This window comes from Wyeomyia smithii, chromosome 3, assembly GCF_029784165.1.
Source record: "Wyeomyia smithii strain HCP4-BCI-WySm-NY-G18 chromosome 3, ASM2978416v1, whole genome shotgun sequence".
Taxonomy (NCBI): domain Eukaryota; kingdom Metazoa; phylum Arthropoda; class Insecta; order Diptera; family Culicidae; genus Wyeomyia; species Wyeomyia smithii.
The window spans coordinates 36361394-36377504 of record NC_073696.1 but is presented as its reverse complement, the minus strand read 5'-3'; positions in this window follow the sequence as shown (position 1 = coordinate 36377504).

Here is a 16111-nt window from a genome sequence, read left to right as displayed (position 1 = left end):
GTATCGTACCATTTGAATGTTCCCGGTATCGCTCGTGATTGAGTTGTTCGAAATTAAGAGTCATTTCTTTTATTTCGCTATTTCTTGAGCATTTACATTACGTCAAATTTCATATTTTATACTTCTATTACAACATCATTATTTTAGAACTCAAAAAGTGAAAACACATTTATTGGATTGAAACGTTCATGTAAATCTATTTTGACAAATAATAAGTTTGAATGAGAAAGGCTGGGTCTGACCGCTAGGTGGATTAATTAAGGTTTTTTATAATTGGCTCCACCTATTTTAAGTTTCTTCTTCTCCTTAATTTCACAAGACGCGAAGAAATTTTATTCCGTATAATTCTGTCACAGTGTTCAACCACCTATGACGTTCCACACTGTAGTAATTTAGGACCTTTGCTGTTTACGCTGTTCTTCAACGACGCTTGCTTACTGGTAGATGTTGACTGTAAATGAGCAGACGATTTTAAGCTGTATTTGATAATACGCTCTATCGACGACTGTCGATGACTACAAGGGCTTTTGGATAAGTTTGTTTATTGGTGCGGTAAGTGTTGGTAAGTGTCAAGTGAGGATCTTTCACCGCAAAAAGAATCCTGTTGTATTCAATTATCAAATTACTGATTAAAACCTAGCAAACGTTGACTAAGTGACCTTGGAGTTTTGATTGATACTAAACTTATGATCATTCTATATCGAACTAACATGACCGCTAAAGCCACGAGATAGCTTTTATTTCAAATGCTAGCTTGGTGTAGTGTCCCCAACAACTGGTCTGGAATTTGCGACTCGAGCGAGTGCAGAAAAGATTCGTGCGGATTGCGTTAAGAAATCTCCCGTGGCGTGGCCCGATGTCGTCTACTTGGGATTGATACATTGCAACGGCGCAGAGTAGTTCAACAAGCGATGTTTGTAGCAAAACTTCTATACTTCAAAATCAACTCGCCAAGAATCCTTTCAAAATTGAATTTCCTAGCATCACAACGTCTTCTTCGATCTACTAAATTGCTACAACCTAGTTTTTACCGTATTTAATTCGGATTTAACGACCCCTTAGCTTGCTGTATTCGCTCATTCTCCAAATTGAAAGATCTTTGCAGGAAGAGTTCGTCGTAGTTTATAATTACATTTCATTAATTACTCTTTATATTAGAAAAAAGTGCGGGGGATACTATAAACGGTTTCTGTTTATACGGACTTTAGCAAGGCATTTATACTAGTACTATTATTCAAGTTTGAAAAAAATGGCCAGGACATGTATTTCAAAGCTTTTATTTAGGACCTCTTCTGTATTTGGAGGTTAACGAACGCATTGACTCAACAACACTTTTAGCGAAATTAAAGTTTTACGCATCTCTTCGGCCGCCCCGAAACTAAAATATATTTACCATCAACAGTTATCGCGCGTATTATACAAATTTAGGCCACTAAACCGCATGATGGTATTTCACAGTCAATACTGTGGAACCATTGTCTTTGTATCGGCATCAACTTTAACAATGTTTTAGCACGCGATAAAAACTTAAACAAGGTTTGCAAAGTCTTGCTAATCAAAAGAATAACTGTGGATGGCCAATTTAGTAAACTTGTTTATACTTCTAGTCAATTTATCCATATTAATCACGTCCCCTAGAATGGAATTTGATGACGCGATATACCAGCTATTTCACCAATAGCTCTGTCATACTACCATCTAACCTGCCGTAGGTTTCCAACTCCGACCAGCGCCGTTCTTCCCGAAATGGTACCGCATCCGAGGTGTAAACAAACACCCAAAAGCAATTACACGCCCATCCCAATTAACACTTCCCACGGTAAACGCCGAAAGCGGGTACCGCTCAGCTTACGGTTCCGTTCAACCGTTTCATTGAACATGGGATATCTTTATTTTCGACGGATCAAACAAAGCCATGCCCCGAACGGATAGCGTCACTGTTCAAAGGCTAGACGTGGAAATTATCACCGACCGGAACTGCGTCTATCGTGGTGGTACCACCATTGCTGCCCGCGCCATGTTCTAGCTCCGTCCAGTCCGGTTAATGCGAAACGTAAACAAATTACACACGACGATACTTGGTCATCATTTTCCACGACCGCTAAGGCTAGTTCTACGTGCGGGGGTCTTAGACGTTGGAAAGTAAAACATTTGCCTTCTCCCTCGATCCGTCAATACCGTTGTTCCGGTGTTAATAGCTCAGAAAAATGTATCTCACCACCAGTAATGGGTTACGCAAACAAACTAGTCATTGATGGAAAAGTTCTTGTATCTACAGCCGATGACAAGTGGAATGTCTTTCTCAGCTGCGAGTTCGAAGAAATAAGATTGGGTAAGAAAAGATATGTTTAGCACATAATTATATCCTCATATGGCTCTACCTCGTACTCGATTCGTTTCGCAACTTTGTATTTCACAACTCGGAAGGCACATTCTACGATGCCGTAGAATGTGTAGCTTTCATGTGTTTTTATTTAATAGCCAAGAGATGTCTTAAATAAAAACTCTGACACTTTTGCAACCTCCACTCGGTGCAATACTGATGCTGGCATGAGTCTTTCGAGTGCAGAACACAGAGTACGAAGTAACCGTGCTTGGCCGGTTAAACTCAAAACTACGAGCTCATCTGATTAGCCATAGAGACAGCATAAAAGCCGTAATAATCGTATAAATAAACCATATCACGACTCATCGAGCTCGTAGATCACAGAGTGCCCCGCAGTGGAAGAAAACCAGCGCGCGCGCGGAGTGAGACATCAACCGTCCAAGGATGTTTTCCGCGGAGCTGGGGTTGGAAAACGACTCATCAGCATGCCTGCAGTGGCATATCAGCCGTCGTAACCAGCCGGTAGCTCTGTGTGCAAGTTGAAAAATTTAAAATTCTTTTGATGTTTCGTCAAGTGCGATTATAAGTGGATTTATTCCGTGACAGGTTCCCCGTCTGTCGGGTTCGTGTTGGGGTTAATCATTCAACGAGTTGTGCTCGTACGGGGTACGGCAGCCGTGCCTGCCGTCGTCGTTTCGCGTCTGATGGAGCGCGAAAAAAGCATGATTTTCCACGCCATAGAATGGCACACTGGCGGCTGGCCGCAGTAACGGCACAGCAAGGCGGTACCGGGGCGGACGGATTAGAAATTAATTTGTGATCTGCGCCGGGGTGGCTTCGGTTCGAGATGATTGCAGAGCCGGTAATCTGAATCGATGTGGCCTGGGAAGTGATATTTAAATATGGATAGTAATCCACGGGGGGAAACCACTTATTCTATCAGAACCTATTTGGACAAGCGGTTGATGCGAAGGAATCTGTTTAGCGTTGTTTTTAGCAATATTTATTCACTTGGGCAATAACATCAACATATCTGCCATCAATGATTAGACTTTTTTTATCACAAGTAACTGATCGGGTATTGACGTTCACTTGAGCTACTGTAAAAAATTGTTATACATTTGTTGATTCGATTTTTAGACAAAAAATATCCCGGTTCAGGAGTGTCATAAGAACACAAAGTACACTTTATGTTTGCACATCATTTTAAATTTTTCTAAACATCACACGATCGTTCATAACTAAGGAATCAGAAAAATGCACGCATATGTGATAACGACAACCGTTTCAGTTGTTATACCGTGGCGAACCACCTGGCGACTGAAAACTAGCTTCATGAGAAAATAGAAAAAAATAATCTCAGTTTGATGTTTGCTGGACGAAGGCAGGTAAATGATTATTTATTATTCATTATTTATTAATTTATAAATCAACAATTCAACGTACTCAAAAGCCTTTTTTGGAGTTTCGAAATTTTCTTTCAAGTTGGTAGCATTTATAAAAAGTACAGGAACAGGACTTCGTTTTGTTCTACATGTTTTTTTTCGGATTCTCTTCTTTTCATTATTTGAAAAGTAATAAATCGTAACAATTTCTTTCGAACTAATGCTTACGCAAATCTAGCAAATCTCCAACTGTTATAAATTATTTTACATACTCTTTCTATTCAGAGGTAGGTTTTACGGGACACAATACTACCATGGTCTTATTTGGTATTGTGGTCCGAAGTCCATTTTGTTGATATACTCTGAGTCCAGCAGTTGGATTCTAGGCAGCGTTCCTTGATGTTATACCTCTAAGCTTTGTACGTTGGATACGTTCACGTTTGAGCAGAAAATTCAGCGTAAACTTCGTATGGATTCCAGTTTAACAGCAATTTTTTTGAAATTCAAGCATTGTTTTTAAATTTTACATGTTTTATACATAAGTAAGTTAATTCAATCAGGTTAAAATTTGTTCTGCTATACAGATCGTGGATTTGCTATAGGTATTCTGCTGGTTTGTTTATAAAAATAATACTGGAGTCTTAAGGCGCAAACCGAAGCAAAATAACATAAGAGAGGTCAATTAACAAGCATGTTTTGAGAAGGGGATTCCTGTTACTGGAAATACGAGATGGAAACTTTCGGTTTTTGTAGAGTAAGTCCATTCATTAATCCCCTAAATTAGTAAATTAATTCAGTTTCATTGCAATTTGTTCTGCTAATGAAAGTGGATTTCTCATAGGTACCTATTCTTTTTGTTTGTTTATAAAGTTGATACCGGAGTCCAAATTTGGAAATTTGGGCGAAATAATATGGGAGAGTTTTTGTTCGCTGGCATGCACATAGTATTTTGGAGGAAGTACTTTGTTTTTGTAGACATAAACATGTGTTAGTCCTAGCGTAGCTTCAGATTTCCAAAATGATGACGCCATGAGCAATGTTACTGAGAATGTTTTCGAGCTGAACTTCACTTAACTGTCGGTACCCGCATAACTGTCCCATACTGATTTTTGTCACTTTTGAGTTATCATCGGGAATCGACTTAATTGTTATCATATTTTTTTAAAAAAAATCTAAAATTGATACTTTTGTATGGAAAAACATGGAGAAAATACCAAGTTGTATTTGTCCCATATTGAAAGTACCCGCATTACAGTCCCACTGCATAGTGGTACATACTGAGAACATATAATCTTGCTCCAGATTAGTGTATATCGGATACTTTAGGCATATAGAAGTATGTCATTCAATTAACTAGGCTAATGTTGTTTTTCTGTAGTACAATCTACGTTGCCAGTGGTACTACCGGTTGCTGATTGAATTTATATGGGATGAGACAAAATATGCGAGTACTTTTGAAATGTACCCGCATATTTTGTCCCATATTGTTTTTTTCAGGTTATATAACGTAAAGCCAATTCCACCAATGTTTTTTTGTTCTCAACGTTAAACTTGTGGTGCCATGAAACTGTTCGGGTCATTGGTTTTGGATGTAATAGCTGGAAATCAGACAGTTTACGGATAATATGAAATCGCCGTTTTCTCAACATGTTGTTTTTCATTATGGGACAGTTATCCGGGTACCGGCAGTTAAGCGAAGCCTATATCAAAGCCGGTCTTCTAAAGCTTAAAACGTATAATAAGGCGGGCTCGGCCGGGATACCATCAGCGAAAAATGTGAAAGTGTTATGCAAGCCATTATAAAAAATATTGAAGTATGTCGCTTTTACAGAATAAGTTCCCTGAATCTTAGAAGAAATCATATATCTTTTCAGTCTACAAAAAAAGGAGATAAATTCAGCATTATGAATTACGATGGCATAACCTGTGTACCGGGTCAAAATAGTTAGAGATTCTCGTGGGTGACCTTCTATTTAATAAAGTGAAATCACAACTCAATGCTCCAATCAACTCCTTGTACACAGATCTTAAGCCTGCTTTGACCACCGCATATTGTTACTAAAGCTTAGCCGACTTGGTGCTTCTGACGGTTTTGTTAATTGGTTACATACCTACCTGACGAATTTTTGACGAGATCAAGGATGAAACTTGATTCAAAGCTTACCTTCTAGAACCACTATTCTAGCATTATATCGAAAGCTAATCGCAACTGAGTGTTCATTGTGTTCATGGCCAAGGAGTTTTGTGACCCATACTCTTGAAGACTGACTCCCAGCTGGTCTCGAGGTACGATGCTGGCCCAACAAGCCAGTCGTCGTAGGTTCGAGTCTTGGCTCGGGAGAGACTGTTAGCGTCAGTAGGATCGTAGCGCTAGCCCCGCAATTGTCCTGTACACTTGACAGTTGGCTGCGAAGTCTGTGTATGATAAACAGAAGGTCGAGTTCCGATACGGAATGTAGCACCAAGGCACCAATACTCTTTAAGAGCCGACATTTTTACTAAAAGAAATATTAAATAATTAAAAACTTCGTCTTTAGGTGTAGTTTTAACTTGATATGTTTTCAGCAGGTAATTAAAATTAGATTCAAAATATTACATTTGAGAGCAAGATTATTGAAAATTACGACTATGCGAACTAACAAAAATATTAACAAAATATTACTCAAAGCTGACGGAATCAGGATATAATTTCTTTATGTAAATTTTTGCACCTGTACACAAACGTCGAAAAAATTCATAAACAAGAATAATCTGCTTACTCGAAAAAAAAAAAAACGAAGACTCTAAGACTGATGCCGTTTACAAAGTTTCTTTCAAATTCAAAATGCTATGATCTAAATTGCATTTGACCTATACTGCCTGTAATCGCATATTAGTTCCATCTTGAAAATCATCAAGTTGAGAGAACAGCGCTTGAAGATATTTTTCTTGTTTTGGGTATTTCTCCTGTTTGGGGTGGGTTCAAGGATGGAAAAAATCACTCACTCGAAGAATCACTTCCGTTTTTTTATCGCGTGGAATCGTTTTGTTGATTTTAATTTATCAACAATGATACGGCTGCTAAGTTACAAATGAAATGAAAAAGAACCGTTAATGATAATTTCAGGAGAATCAATACTGAAAATTTTCGTTTCCTGAAGACGAAAATTCTCTCACCGATTTTTTTTCAGTTCAATAGTTTTAAGCTGCAATTTTTGCAATACATTCAACATTGAATCAATGACATACAATGATGCCATACTCTAAAGATTTATCTCTCAATGATGTAAAATTGGACTCTTAAAGTATAAAGTATAGAAAGTATCAAACTATTCACTCGATAATTCTCTAATGCATTTCTTGGTTGAAACCTCCAAACTATAAGACAATTAAAATCTCAATCTTGCATGTATTTCATGTAGGGTAGCGAACGGCTTCGTCAGTGGTTTTCTTCGGCAGGTTTTCTACAGCGATCTTATGCAGGAACCCGCCAAAGAAAACCACTTACGAAGCCCTATATTACATGAAAGCTTGCATGCAATATACTTGAATACATGCTTTCTGGAAATCTGTTTGATGCGCCCCGGCCACAATACCAGTATCAAAATTCCTATTTCTAGAAAACAAACCCCAACAGCAGAACATCCAGCTTTCATTTTCGCTTACATATTTCAAAAGAACAACATTTTTTAATAACTTTTTCATTGAAGAATTGCCTTTGTCGTGAAAATTACAATGAAAAATAAAGAAGAGACTAATATGCGATTATTTATGCCATCGAGTAGCAAAATAATCGCATACCAGTCTCACTTTCAACCACTCGGTGTAGTAGGAGTACTCATGTTTTTCTCAAGTATTTTGAATATGGCCAGACGTTTATGGCCGCAGACACCTTCTAGCCCGTGCATTTAGCATATTGGAAAGATGGTATTGAAAAAGGGAAGTTTCCAATTTCATTACAACAGTGACTTGACGGAAGACAACGATGAAAAGAGCTGTTTTTAGATAAGTAACTAAAAATATCTGAGTTCTGACAATTTCAATTTGAATAATTTTTTGAAGTGAGCAGATCCTAATATATATATATATATATATATATATATATATATATATATATATATATATATATATATATATATATATATATATATATATATATATATATATATATATATATATATATATATATATATATATATATATATATATATATATATATATATATATATATATATATATATATATATATATATATATATATATATATATATATATTTGCACGCTTTTTTTAAATTATTGAATGTTATTAGCTTTCGCAGTTAAGTTAATGTAATTGTAGGAAAATTATTAAACCTACTTGTCAGGGAGAAAACAAAGGAATAAAACAAAACTTAAAATAAACTTAAAACTATCTTACTGACTATACAGTGAGCTAATCGTTGCAATTGAGGAAAGATGGTATTGAAAAAGGGAAGTTTCCAATTTCATAACAACAGTGACTTGACGGAAGACAACGATGAAAAGAGCTGTTTTTAGATAAGTAACTAAAAATATCTGAGTTCTGACAATTTCAATTTGAATAATTTTTTGAAGTGAGCAGATCATCCACAGGAAATTAACCCTTCACAGAAAGCAGCATTGCTCAAAGCTATTATCCCTCTGATTGATGAAACCAATAACCTTTCGGGAACGACCTTTCAGAAAAAGTTACAGTTTCAGTGTCTACTTACAATTATCTTTTGTGTGGAATTTATTTGAAGTAATCTTGCAATTATTAATTATTTAAACAGTGAAAAGCTTGAAAACCAGCACCAAATATTTATTATATGGATTGAAGAAAAAAATGTGGCCATACTCAGGAAAAACATTTGGTGGGACTGATGCGATTATAGGCAGTATAACCTAAATAAGTAGGAGAACTGTTCCATTATTCATCCCATTATGCCGGTTTTCACGAAGAATGCACGGATTAAAAAACAAATTTTCATGAAATCATTGAACAAATAAACAAAATACGCTTACGTGCTCTTATAGAATCGTTCAGTATTGTATAATTAGTAAACTTAGCTAGATTCATCCTAAATTTGTAAAACAAATCATTTTGCACAACGCTTCCATATCCATCTCAAAACATAAACACTGCTCAATTATTCATCTCACGACGCCCCCATATTCATCGAACTGCAGTGCACTATTAATTATGAATGAATCACATTATCATGAATAAACGTAGTCGCAGCCCGTCGTAGTAAGTTATCTAGATATCCGCTGTAGTTGTTTAAGTGCAAATATGGTAACCTAGGTAACCACTGCAGTGCTGTCCATTTATGTCAATTATGTCGGAATAATTCAACATTTTCAGTATGATTCGTTAGTATTAACAGAAACCGATTTGGTAACTTTTTATTTTCTTCAAGGCAGTGAAAACAGATAAAAATACATACAGTTGAAATTCAGGAATTGCAGAAATTCATCTCATATATTTCTGCTAATTCAAGCTGGTTTTTGGAAATTTGAGGTGAACGTTTCAAAGATTAAAGTATTATTAGTGTAGTGAGCGATTTTGTTTAATGATTTAAATCCCGTTGTAGCCGTACAGAACAATGCGCGGATTTCGTTTTCTGAGGTAGGTGATTGAAATAAATGAGTTTTCGAGTGCAGATGCCTGACTATTATATCAAATTTAGAGCTTTTAAGTGAGTTTTTGAGGATTCTACTTAATGAGAAATCGAAAGTGAACTAAGAAGAATCCATTTCATGGATTAGCAGATTGGTTTAAAAAGAAAATATGCGTTTTTTCCTGTTTTCAATTGTGTTTACATGTTGAATGCGATGAATATACGGGCTGAGATGAATAATGGAGCAGTTCCCCTACCTTTAAAATTTTTGAGGCGTTTGTTCATCATCACCATATTTGTAACAGGTATTAATTATATTCTCCCAGTTTGCTTTGTTATTTTCCTATTTGGCGTAGAGCTACATCTCTCAGGAAGTTTCGCTACACAGGGGTGTGCAATGAAAATCTAAGCTCTTTGAGCTAAATAAATGCCTACATCTCCGACAAAAATCGTTGCAATCCTCAATTGCAACGATTAGCTCACTGTATAGTCAGTAAGATAGTTTTAAGTTTATTTTAAGTTTTGTTTTATTCCTTTGTTTTCTCCTTGACAAGTAGGTTTAATAATTTTCCTACAATTACATTAACTTAACTGCGAAAGCTAATAACATTCAATAATTTATAAAAAGCGTGCAAATATATATATATATATATATATATATATATATATATATATATATATATATATATATATATATATATATATATATATATATATATATATATATATATAATAGTGTTGAAATGTCACCATTTGTGGCAAAACACACAATATTAGTTCTGAATAGATATTTTAGTACATAAATAAATCATTACAAACTCCCCCCCCCCCTATTAAAAAAAAAAATTTGCTCAAACAGAATATTTTATTACTGGATGGTGGGCAATACGGCTCTTGGAGCTGCAAGTAGCAGTAGCGGGTACAACAGAGGTAGTGGTAGCAAACAAACCATTATATTAGCAGATGGTAAAAAACAGATGGCCACTTCCTCCGGTGAAGCTTAGACTTGGTTTGACAACAATACAAGCTTTCTGAATCCTGGCAATCAATTTTCGGCGTTAAAACAGGTTTCCAATCAATGTGGGGTAGCAAAGAGATGCGATCAGTATCATATCTGATTTTAAATTGAACAAAAATTGTCTAAAACTTGTTTGCGCCACTCATGTCATTCCACTCATGTTCAGTGATTTCGTATTTCTATATGCAAATAGAAATTCGGTAACAGTTCAACTTCTCTTTTGCACAAAATTTTGAAAGTTGCGTAACTGAGAGCGCGCTGCATATTTGGCTATCTGTTTCCAACCGACGATCGGCCGATTTCCGCTGGTCTCCAACATGAAATGAGATCCATTAGAAGAAGACGAAACCTAACATAAAGAAGGAGTTAGTTACAAAATAGGCATGGCATCTCTCAACATCAACATGGGCTACATAAGAGCCTGCTTCTGTTCAAATCAATCATTTAACATTTGGATGTTGCGACCGTCGGATATAATTCAGTAGCTGCGAGTGGCAATAACGAGAAGCACGATCGCACGAGATGCGATCTACATTATATCAGATTTAAAATTGAACAACAAACTTCGCTTTTTAGGACAACCAAGCAAAGAGATTGAAGATTGAACAATTTTCTCTACTGGTAGAAATTTGTAGTTAGAATGAAAAAATAACAGTCAAATTTCTAAAAGATGATTCTTAACTAAGGTTGCAGTTTTAACATTGCAGTTTTTTTCATTTTTCATTATTTATAGTTCTAGAGTTAAGAGTTTAGATTTGAGATTGAGCTGATAAATATAATAAAAAAAATGAATAGGTTGTGTATGAGGCACGGCCGCACGGTTTACGTAGAGTTACGACAGCATGTCTTCTATCAGTTATCATTAGTTACAATAGTTTATGGAATACATTCCATTGAAGTTTTTTGGTGTTTAATTGGCTTGAAAATTAAAATGTTGTTGAATATTGCTTAGAACACAGTTTTTGGTAAAGGTGATTCACTGTCAAAAGAACAAACGAAGAACTGCATAGGGCGGTTAGTTACATTACTTGCATTATTACGTTTGAGGGTGATAAGTTCAAAGCAAACCTTTCTTTTTCAAATCTTTGAATTATATACGATAAGATAATGATAGACTATTTTGTTACATTTGAGAGCAAAATTATTGAAAATTGCGACTATGCGAACTAGCAGAAATATTAACAAAATAATACTCAAAGCTGACAGAATCATGATAAAATTTCTTTATGTGAATTTTAACACCTGTACACAAACGTCGAAAAACCTCAAAAACAAGAATAATCTGCTTACTCGAAAAAATTCGAAGACTCTAAAACTGATGCCGTTTACAAAGTTTCTTCCAAATTCAAAATGCTATGATCTTATTTGCATTTGACCTATAACCTAAATAAGAACCTTTAAAATTTTTGAGGCGTTTGTTCATCTTCACCATATTTGTACCAGGTATTCATTATATTCTCCCAGTTTGCTCGAATAGCTCAAAGGTTTTCCAATTTTTACTGTTTTCCTATTTGGCGTAGAGCTACATCTCTCAGGAAGTTTCGCTACACAGGGGTGTGAAATGAAAATCTAAGCTCTTTGAGCTAAAAAAATTTCTGCTTCTGCTCAAACCAAACATTCTACTACTGGATGGTGGGCAATCAGCAATTTCAATTTGCTTATGTCAATAACTTCCATCCAACAGTAATGAAACAAACCTCTAGAAATAATGCTGTGGCTATAAAAAAAAATAAATCAAATCATTTCAGACTGTTTCCGGAAATCGATTAAACTACCACTTAGAGCTGTTTTCGATTCCTGGGCACCATTTTGATTTCGAAAAAAAATTCATATCGAGTGGGATCAGACCATTTTTCTGACTATTTTTACTATTTTAAAAAGTCGTCATCTTGGAGTTTAAAATGGTATCAGGGGTCGGTTTTCGGCTTCTGGATATCATCTCTGTTCCAAAAAGTAGGAGGGTGGCATTCAAGACACGACCGCATGACGTTGGACTACGGTATTCTTATATTCCATTAAACAAATAATAGAGTGAATTGCAACTCTAGTATTTGCTGCAATTTTATCTAACAGTGCATTTCTGAACGCTGAGACGTTGAAACGTTATAAATAATAATATATACTAAAAGAATGGATACCTTTTATTTAATCGCTGTCATTTCATACATATTCGAATCAAACCTTTGTTCGTAGCTGCACTATTAAGACAATCATTTAATAGAGCGAATTGGTAAAATTTTCCTATCTAAGCAAAAAGCAAACTTAACGAAACTATCTGAAATTGGAGCCCAGAACGATTCAAACGAAAATTTTAAATTTAAAAATTGTTTGACATTAAATCGATAGAACTCATGTTAGGGTAGCATGTATTTAAAAAAAAATAGGTTTATTTCAATAACTTAATATATCAAGAGCTCATTTACACGTTTTTCGGTAGTTGTTATCAAGGTTTTGGTGAGTGACAGGAAAATAGCTTAACTTCTTCAATTGTGATTTAGAGCATTTCTAATTGTTTTGTTATTTTTCACGATAGCGACAAGTTTCTTTTTCTGTGTGCGAGAATCAAAATCAAAACCGCGCACCGAGAAACAAAAACGAAAATTTAATGAATGCTCATTAAGAAAACTTGCAACTTTTTTTATCAATAATTTATGATACTAAAAAGAACCTGTTTTGATCTAAATGAAATTTCTAGTAAATAAGTGTTCATTCATAGGCAGTAATTTTTCCTCGACCAATAAAGACTGGCTGAAGAAGTTAAAATCGCTGCTGTAAAATCAAATTCACAACCGTGTTCGTTAAGACGTTTTAATATTTCTTATAACAATAATAATCTTTGATAAACACCCGCTATAGTTATCCACACACATGCTATAACTATTTATACACACGGTTAAACTATTCATACACACGCTGTAGTTATAGTTTTTTATACACACATGCTATCTCCATCCATACATACGCTATAACTAATCATTACACACGCAGCAGCTATCCACACACACGCTATAACTATCTGTACACACGCTGAAGATATACACGCAATAGCCATAATATGCTACACATGCTAATGTCTTACACACGCTATAGCTAGCCATACACACGCAACAGCGCCATCCCTATCATCGCAAATGTCATAGCAATGCAGATGCACATACGCTATATGTGCACACTGCACACACACTAAATGGCGGTAGCTTTCCTAGTGGCGGTGCTGGCTCGTGCAGTTTCTGGCTGTTTTCACCCAACGATATCTGAATTGATAGGTGGGGTCCAACTCAGATCGAAGGGGAACCGAACTAAATGAAGAAATGCAGCTGCCCACTACCTCCGCCGCTGCTACCAGATACCACCGCTCTGGTTCTGTTGCAGCTCAGTTTCGCCACTGGAATCAGCCACCGCGGCTGATTATTCAGGACCGTTCTAGTGGCCTTCCACTTGTTAACTGATGACTGCTATGAGACGACGCAGGCTATTATATAGCCAAAAGCAAAAATCCATCCAGAGTAGGCAGTGTGACTTTGCCCTCGTATCCAAGTGAGTTTTAAAACTTGCTTGCACATTTATTTTCGTTCTGCACGTAAACCCTACTAACAGTGCATTTGAGTTTCAATCCTGCATAACAACAATTGCATAAAAATTGAAATGCGATGAAATTCGCGCGCCGCGTCTGCTGCAACAGTTTGTTGCATTGTCCTTTGAAAGCATAAATACGATCTAAAAACAAAACTCATCGCGTTACATCATCGCCTGCATCGCTGGATACATCGTGCACTGCATGCATTGCACGCATTTAAACTCAATCGATCAAAGTGTGCGGTGCAAAAAACTCAAACTATCGAGAGGAAGCAGATTCAAGTTGGATTCAAATCTGAAAAAGTGTTACTCAGTTCAACATTGCACGAGTTCATGCCATCACTGAATCCATCCGCGAGCAAAGGACAAGCGAGCTTGTGATTGGTTGAATGTGCACGACTTTTAACACAACTTTTATCTAGTTTAGTATCGAAAACATATTTAAATTATTATATGACAATCTTGCGCAATATTTCCCCTATCAATCAAGCCATTGGTGTTTAGAATCTGTTCAGTGGTAATGATAAAAGAAGCATTTTAAAACGGTGTTGAAACACCTGTTGCAGCTGCCGAAAGCGAGCTCGTTATTGGTTGAAAGCTGCAGACTGTTTACAAAGTCAGATCGGTTGTATCCGTTAGTGTCGACTGTGCTTGTGATGAGAGGTAGTGATTGGTTGCTCGGTATGATTCAGACAATCGATGTGATTTATCAATTTTTCAATAGTGTATCTCGAACAAAAGGTTATTTTTGTTACATAAATTCAACCGTAAAAGAATTTCTGATCGGTTGATGCCAAAACCTCGAAATTCTGAAAAGAAATGGCTGATATATAAACGCTCAAAACCTGACCACTTTTCCCTGGTTTTCCCTGGTTGAATTACGAGATTTTCAAATTCAGGAGCCTAACTTCGATATAGACGTTAGTCCAACGTCAAAATGCTCATATTGGATGGTACTTAGCCTTGTTTTCCGCTCTGATTGGTCGACATCTCCAGGTTTACTAATTTTTGTTAGTAATAATTTTCCGCATTTCGATAGATACGTAGCTAATTTTCCAATCCATTGCTGCATGAGTGAAATAAATCCGTTGAAAACTGACTGAGTTTTAAGCATTTGAAACTGCACAATTTTCGTGGCATTCTCGATGTTTTCTGTACTGCAATTTGCACTTCTATCCTAGAATTTTGTCGTAGGACGCAATTCTATTTTGAAATCAATGGAGTAAACTAAAAGTGCAATAGAGAAATCTTGAACAGCTTCCACACAACTGAACGGCGCTTGAACGAAACAGACGATTCGAAATTTAAATTTGTAAATACACCAGTCGATTTGTACGCGGGAGATATGTGATGAAAAACGCGTAAAAACTGTGAAAAATATGAAATTCCAAAATCTGCGTGAAAAAATTTATTTGTAAAAGGCATTAGTTAGTTTGCTAAATACTGCCGAGAAACATAAAGAGTAGAGTTCATTCCCCCTGAGAACGAGAATTTTATTTAAGAAATTGGTCCTTCACTCTGAACAAACGATTAAAAAACAGAAAAACCACGTGAAAAAAGACTTTGCTGCAAAATTAAGTTAAAAATTCCGTGTAAATTCCGAGTTCTGTGTAATAAACACTACGTAAATTTCATAATACGTGTAAAAAAAGCGTAAATTCCGAGATCCGGGTGGAAAATAAAATTGTGAAAAGTGATTTTAGTGCAATGGTTTTGTTGCATATCTTGCAAACTAAGTTGTTTACTGCTTAGCGTTTCAAAGGCCAAATTTTGTTCGTTCGTAATGTCAAAACATGAGAAATTTTTGTTCATATGAACTTGAACTCTTCAAAGTAACGAGAAATTGTAGGCTTGAGTAATGGTAGCATTGACACTATAACGGAATTCTATGAGTATTAAATGTATTGAAGTTAAAAGTTGTTAGGTGAGAAAAACAAGATCCTAATGTAGGTATGTCAAAGTTCCAATCACAATTTTATTCACCAACGAAATCTAAAACCGGTTGAATGTACAATTTCACAAGTCTTCTCATTTTTTGTTTGATGCAAAGATTTATAATAACCTTGAGATTTTTTTGTTTTTCACTGGCGTATTCCTCGCACCCAAGCACGACAAAGCTACCAAAATTAGAACCGATTATGAAGTCTTTGTTAACAACAACAAAGGTTAAAAAGGAACCCTGCATAAGCAGGAACTACGAGTAATGGAT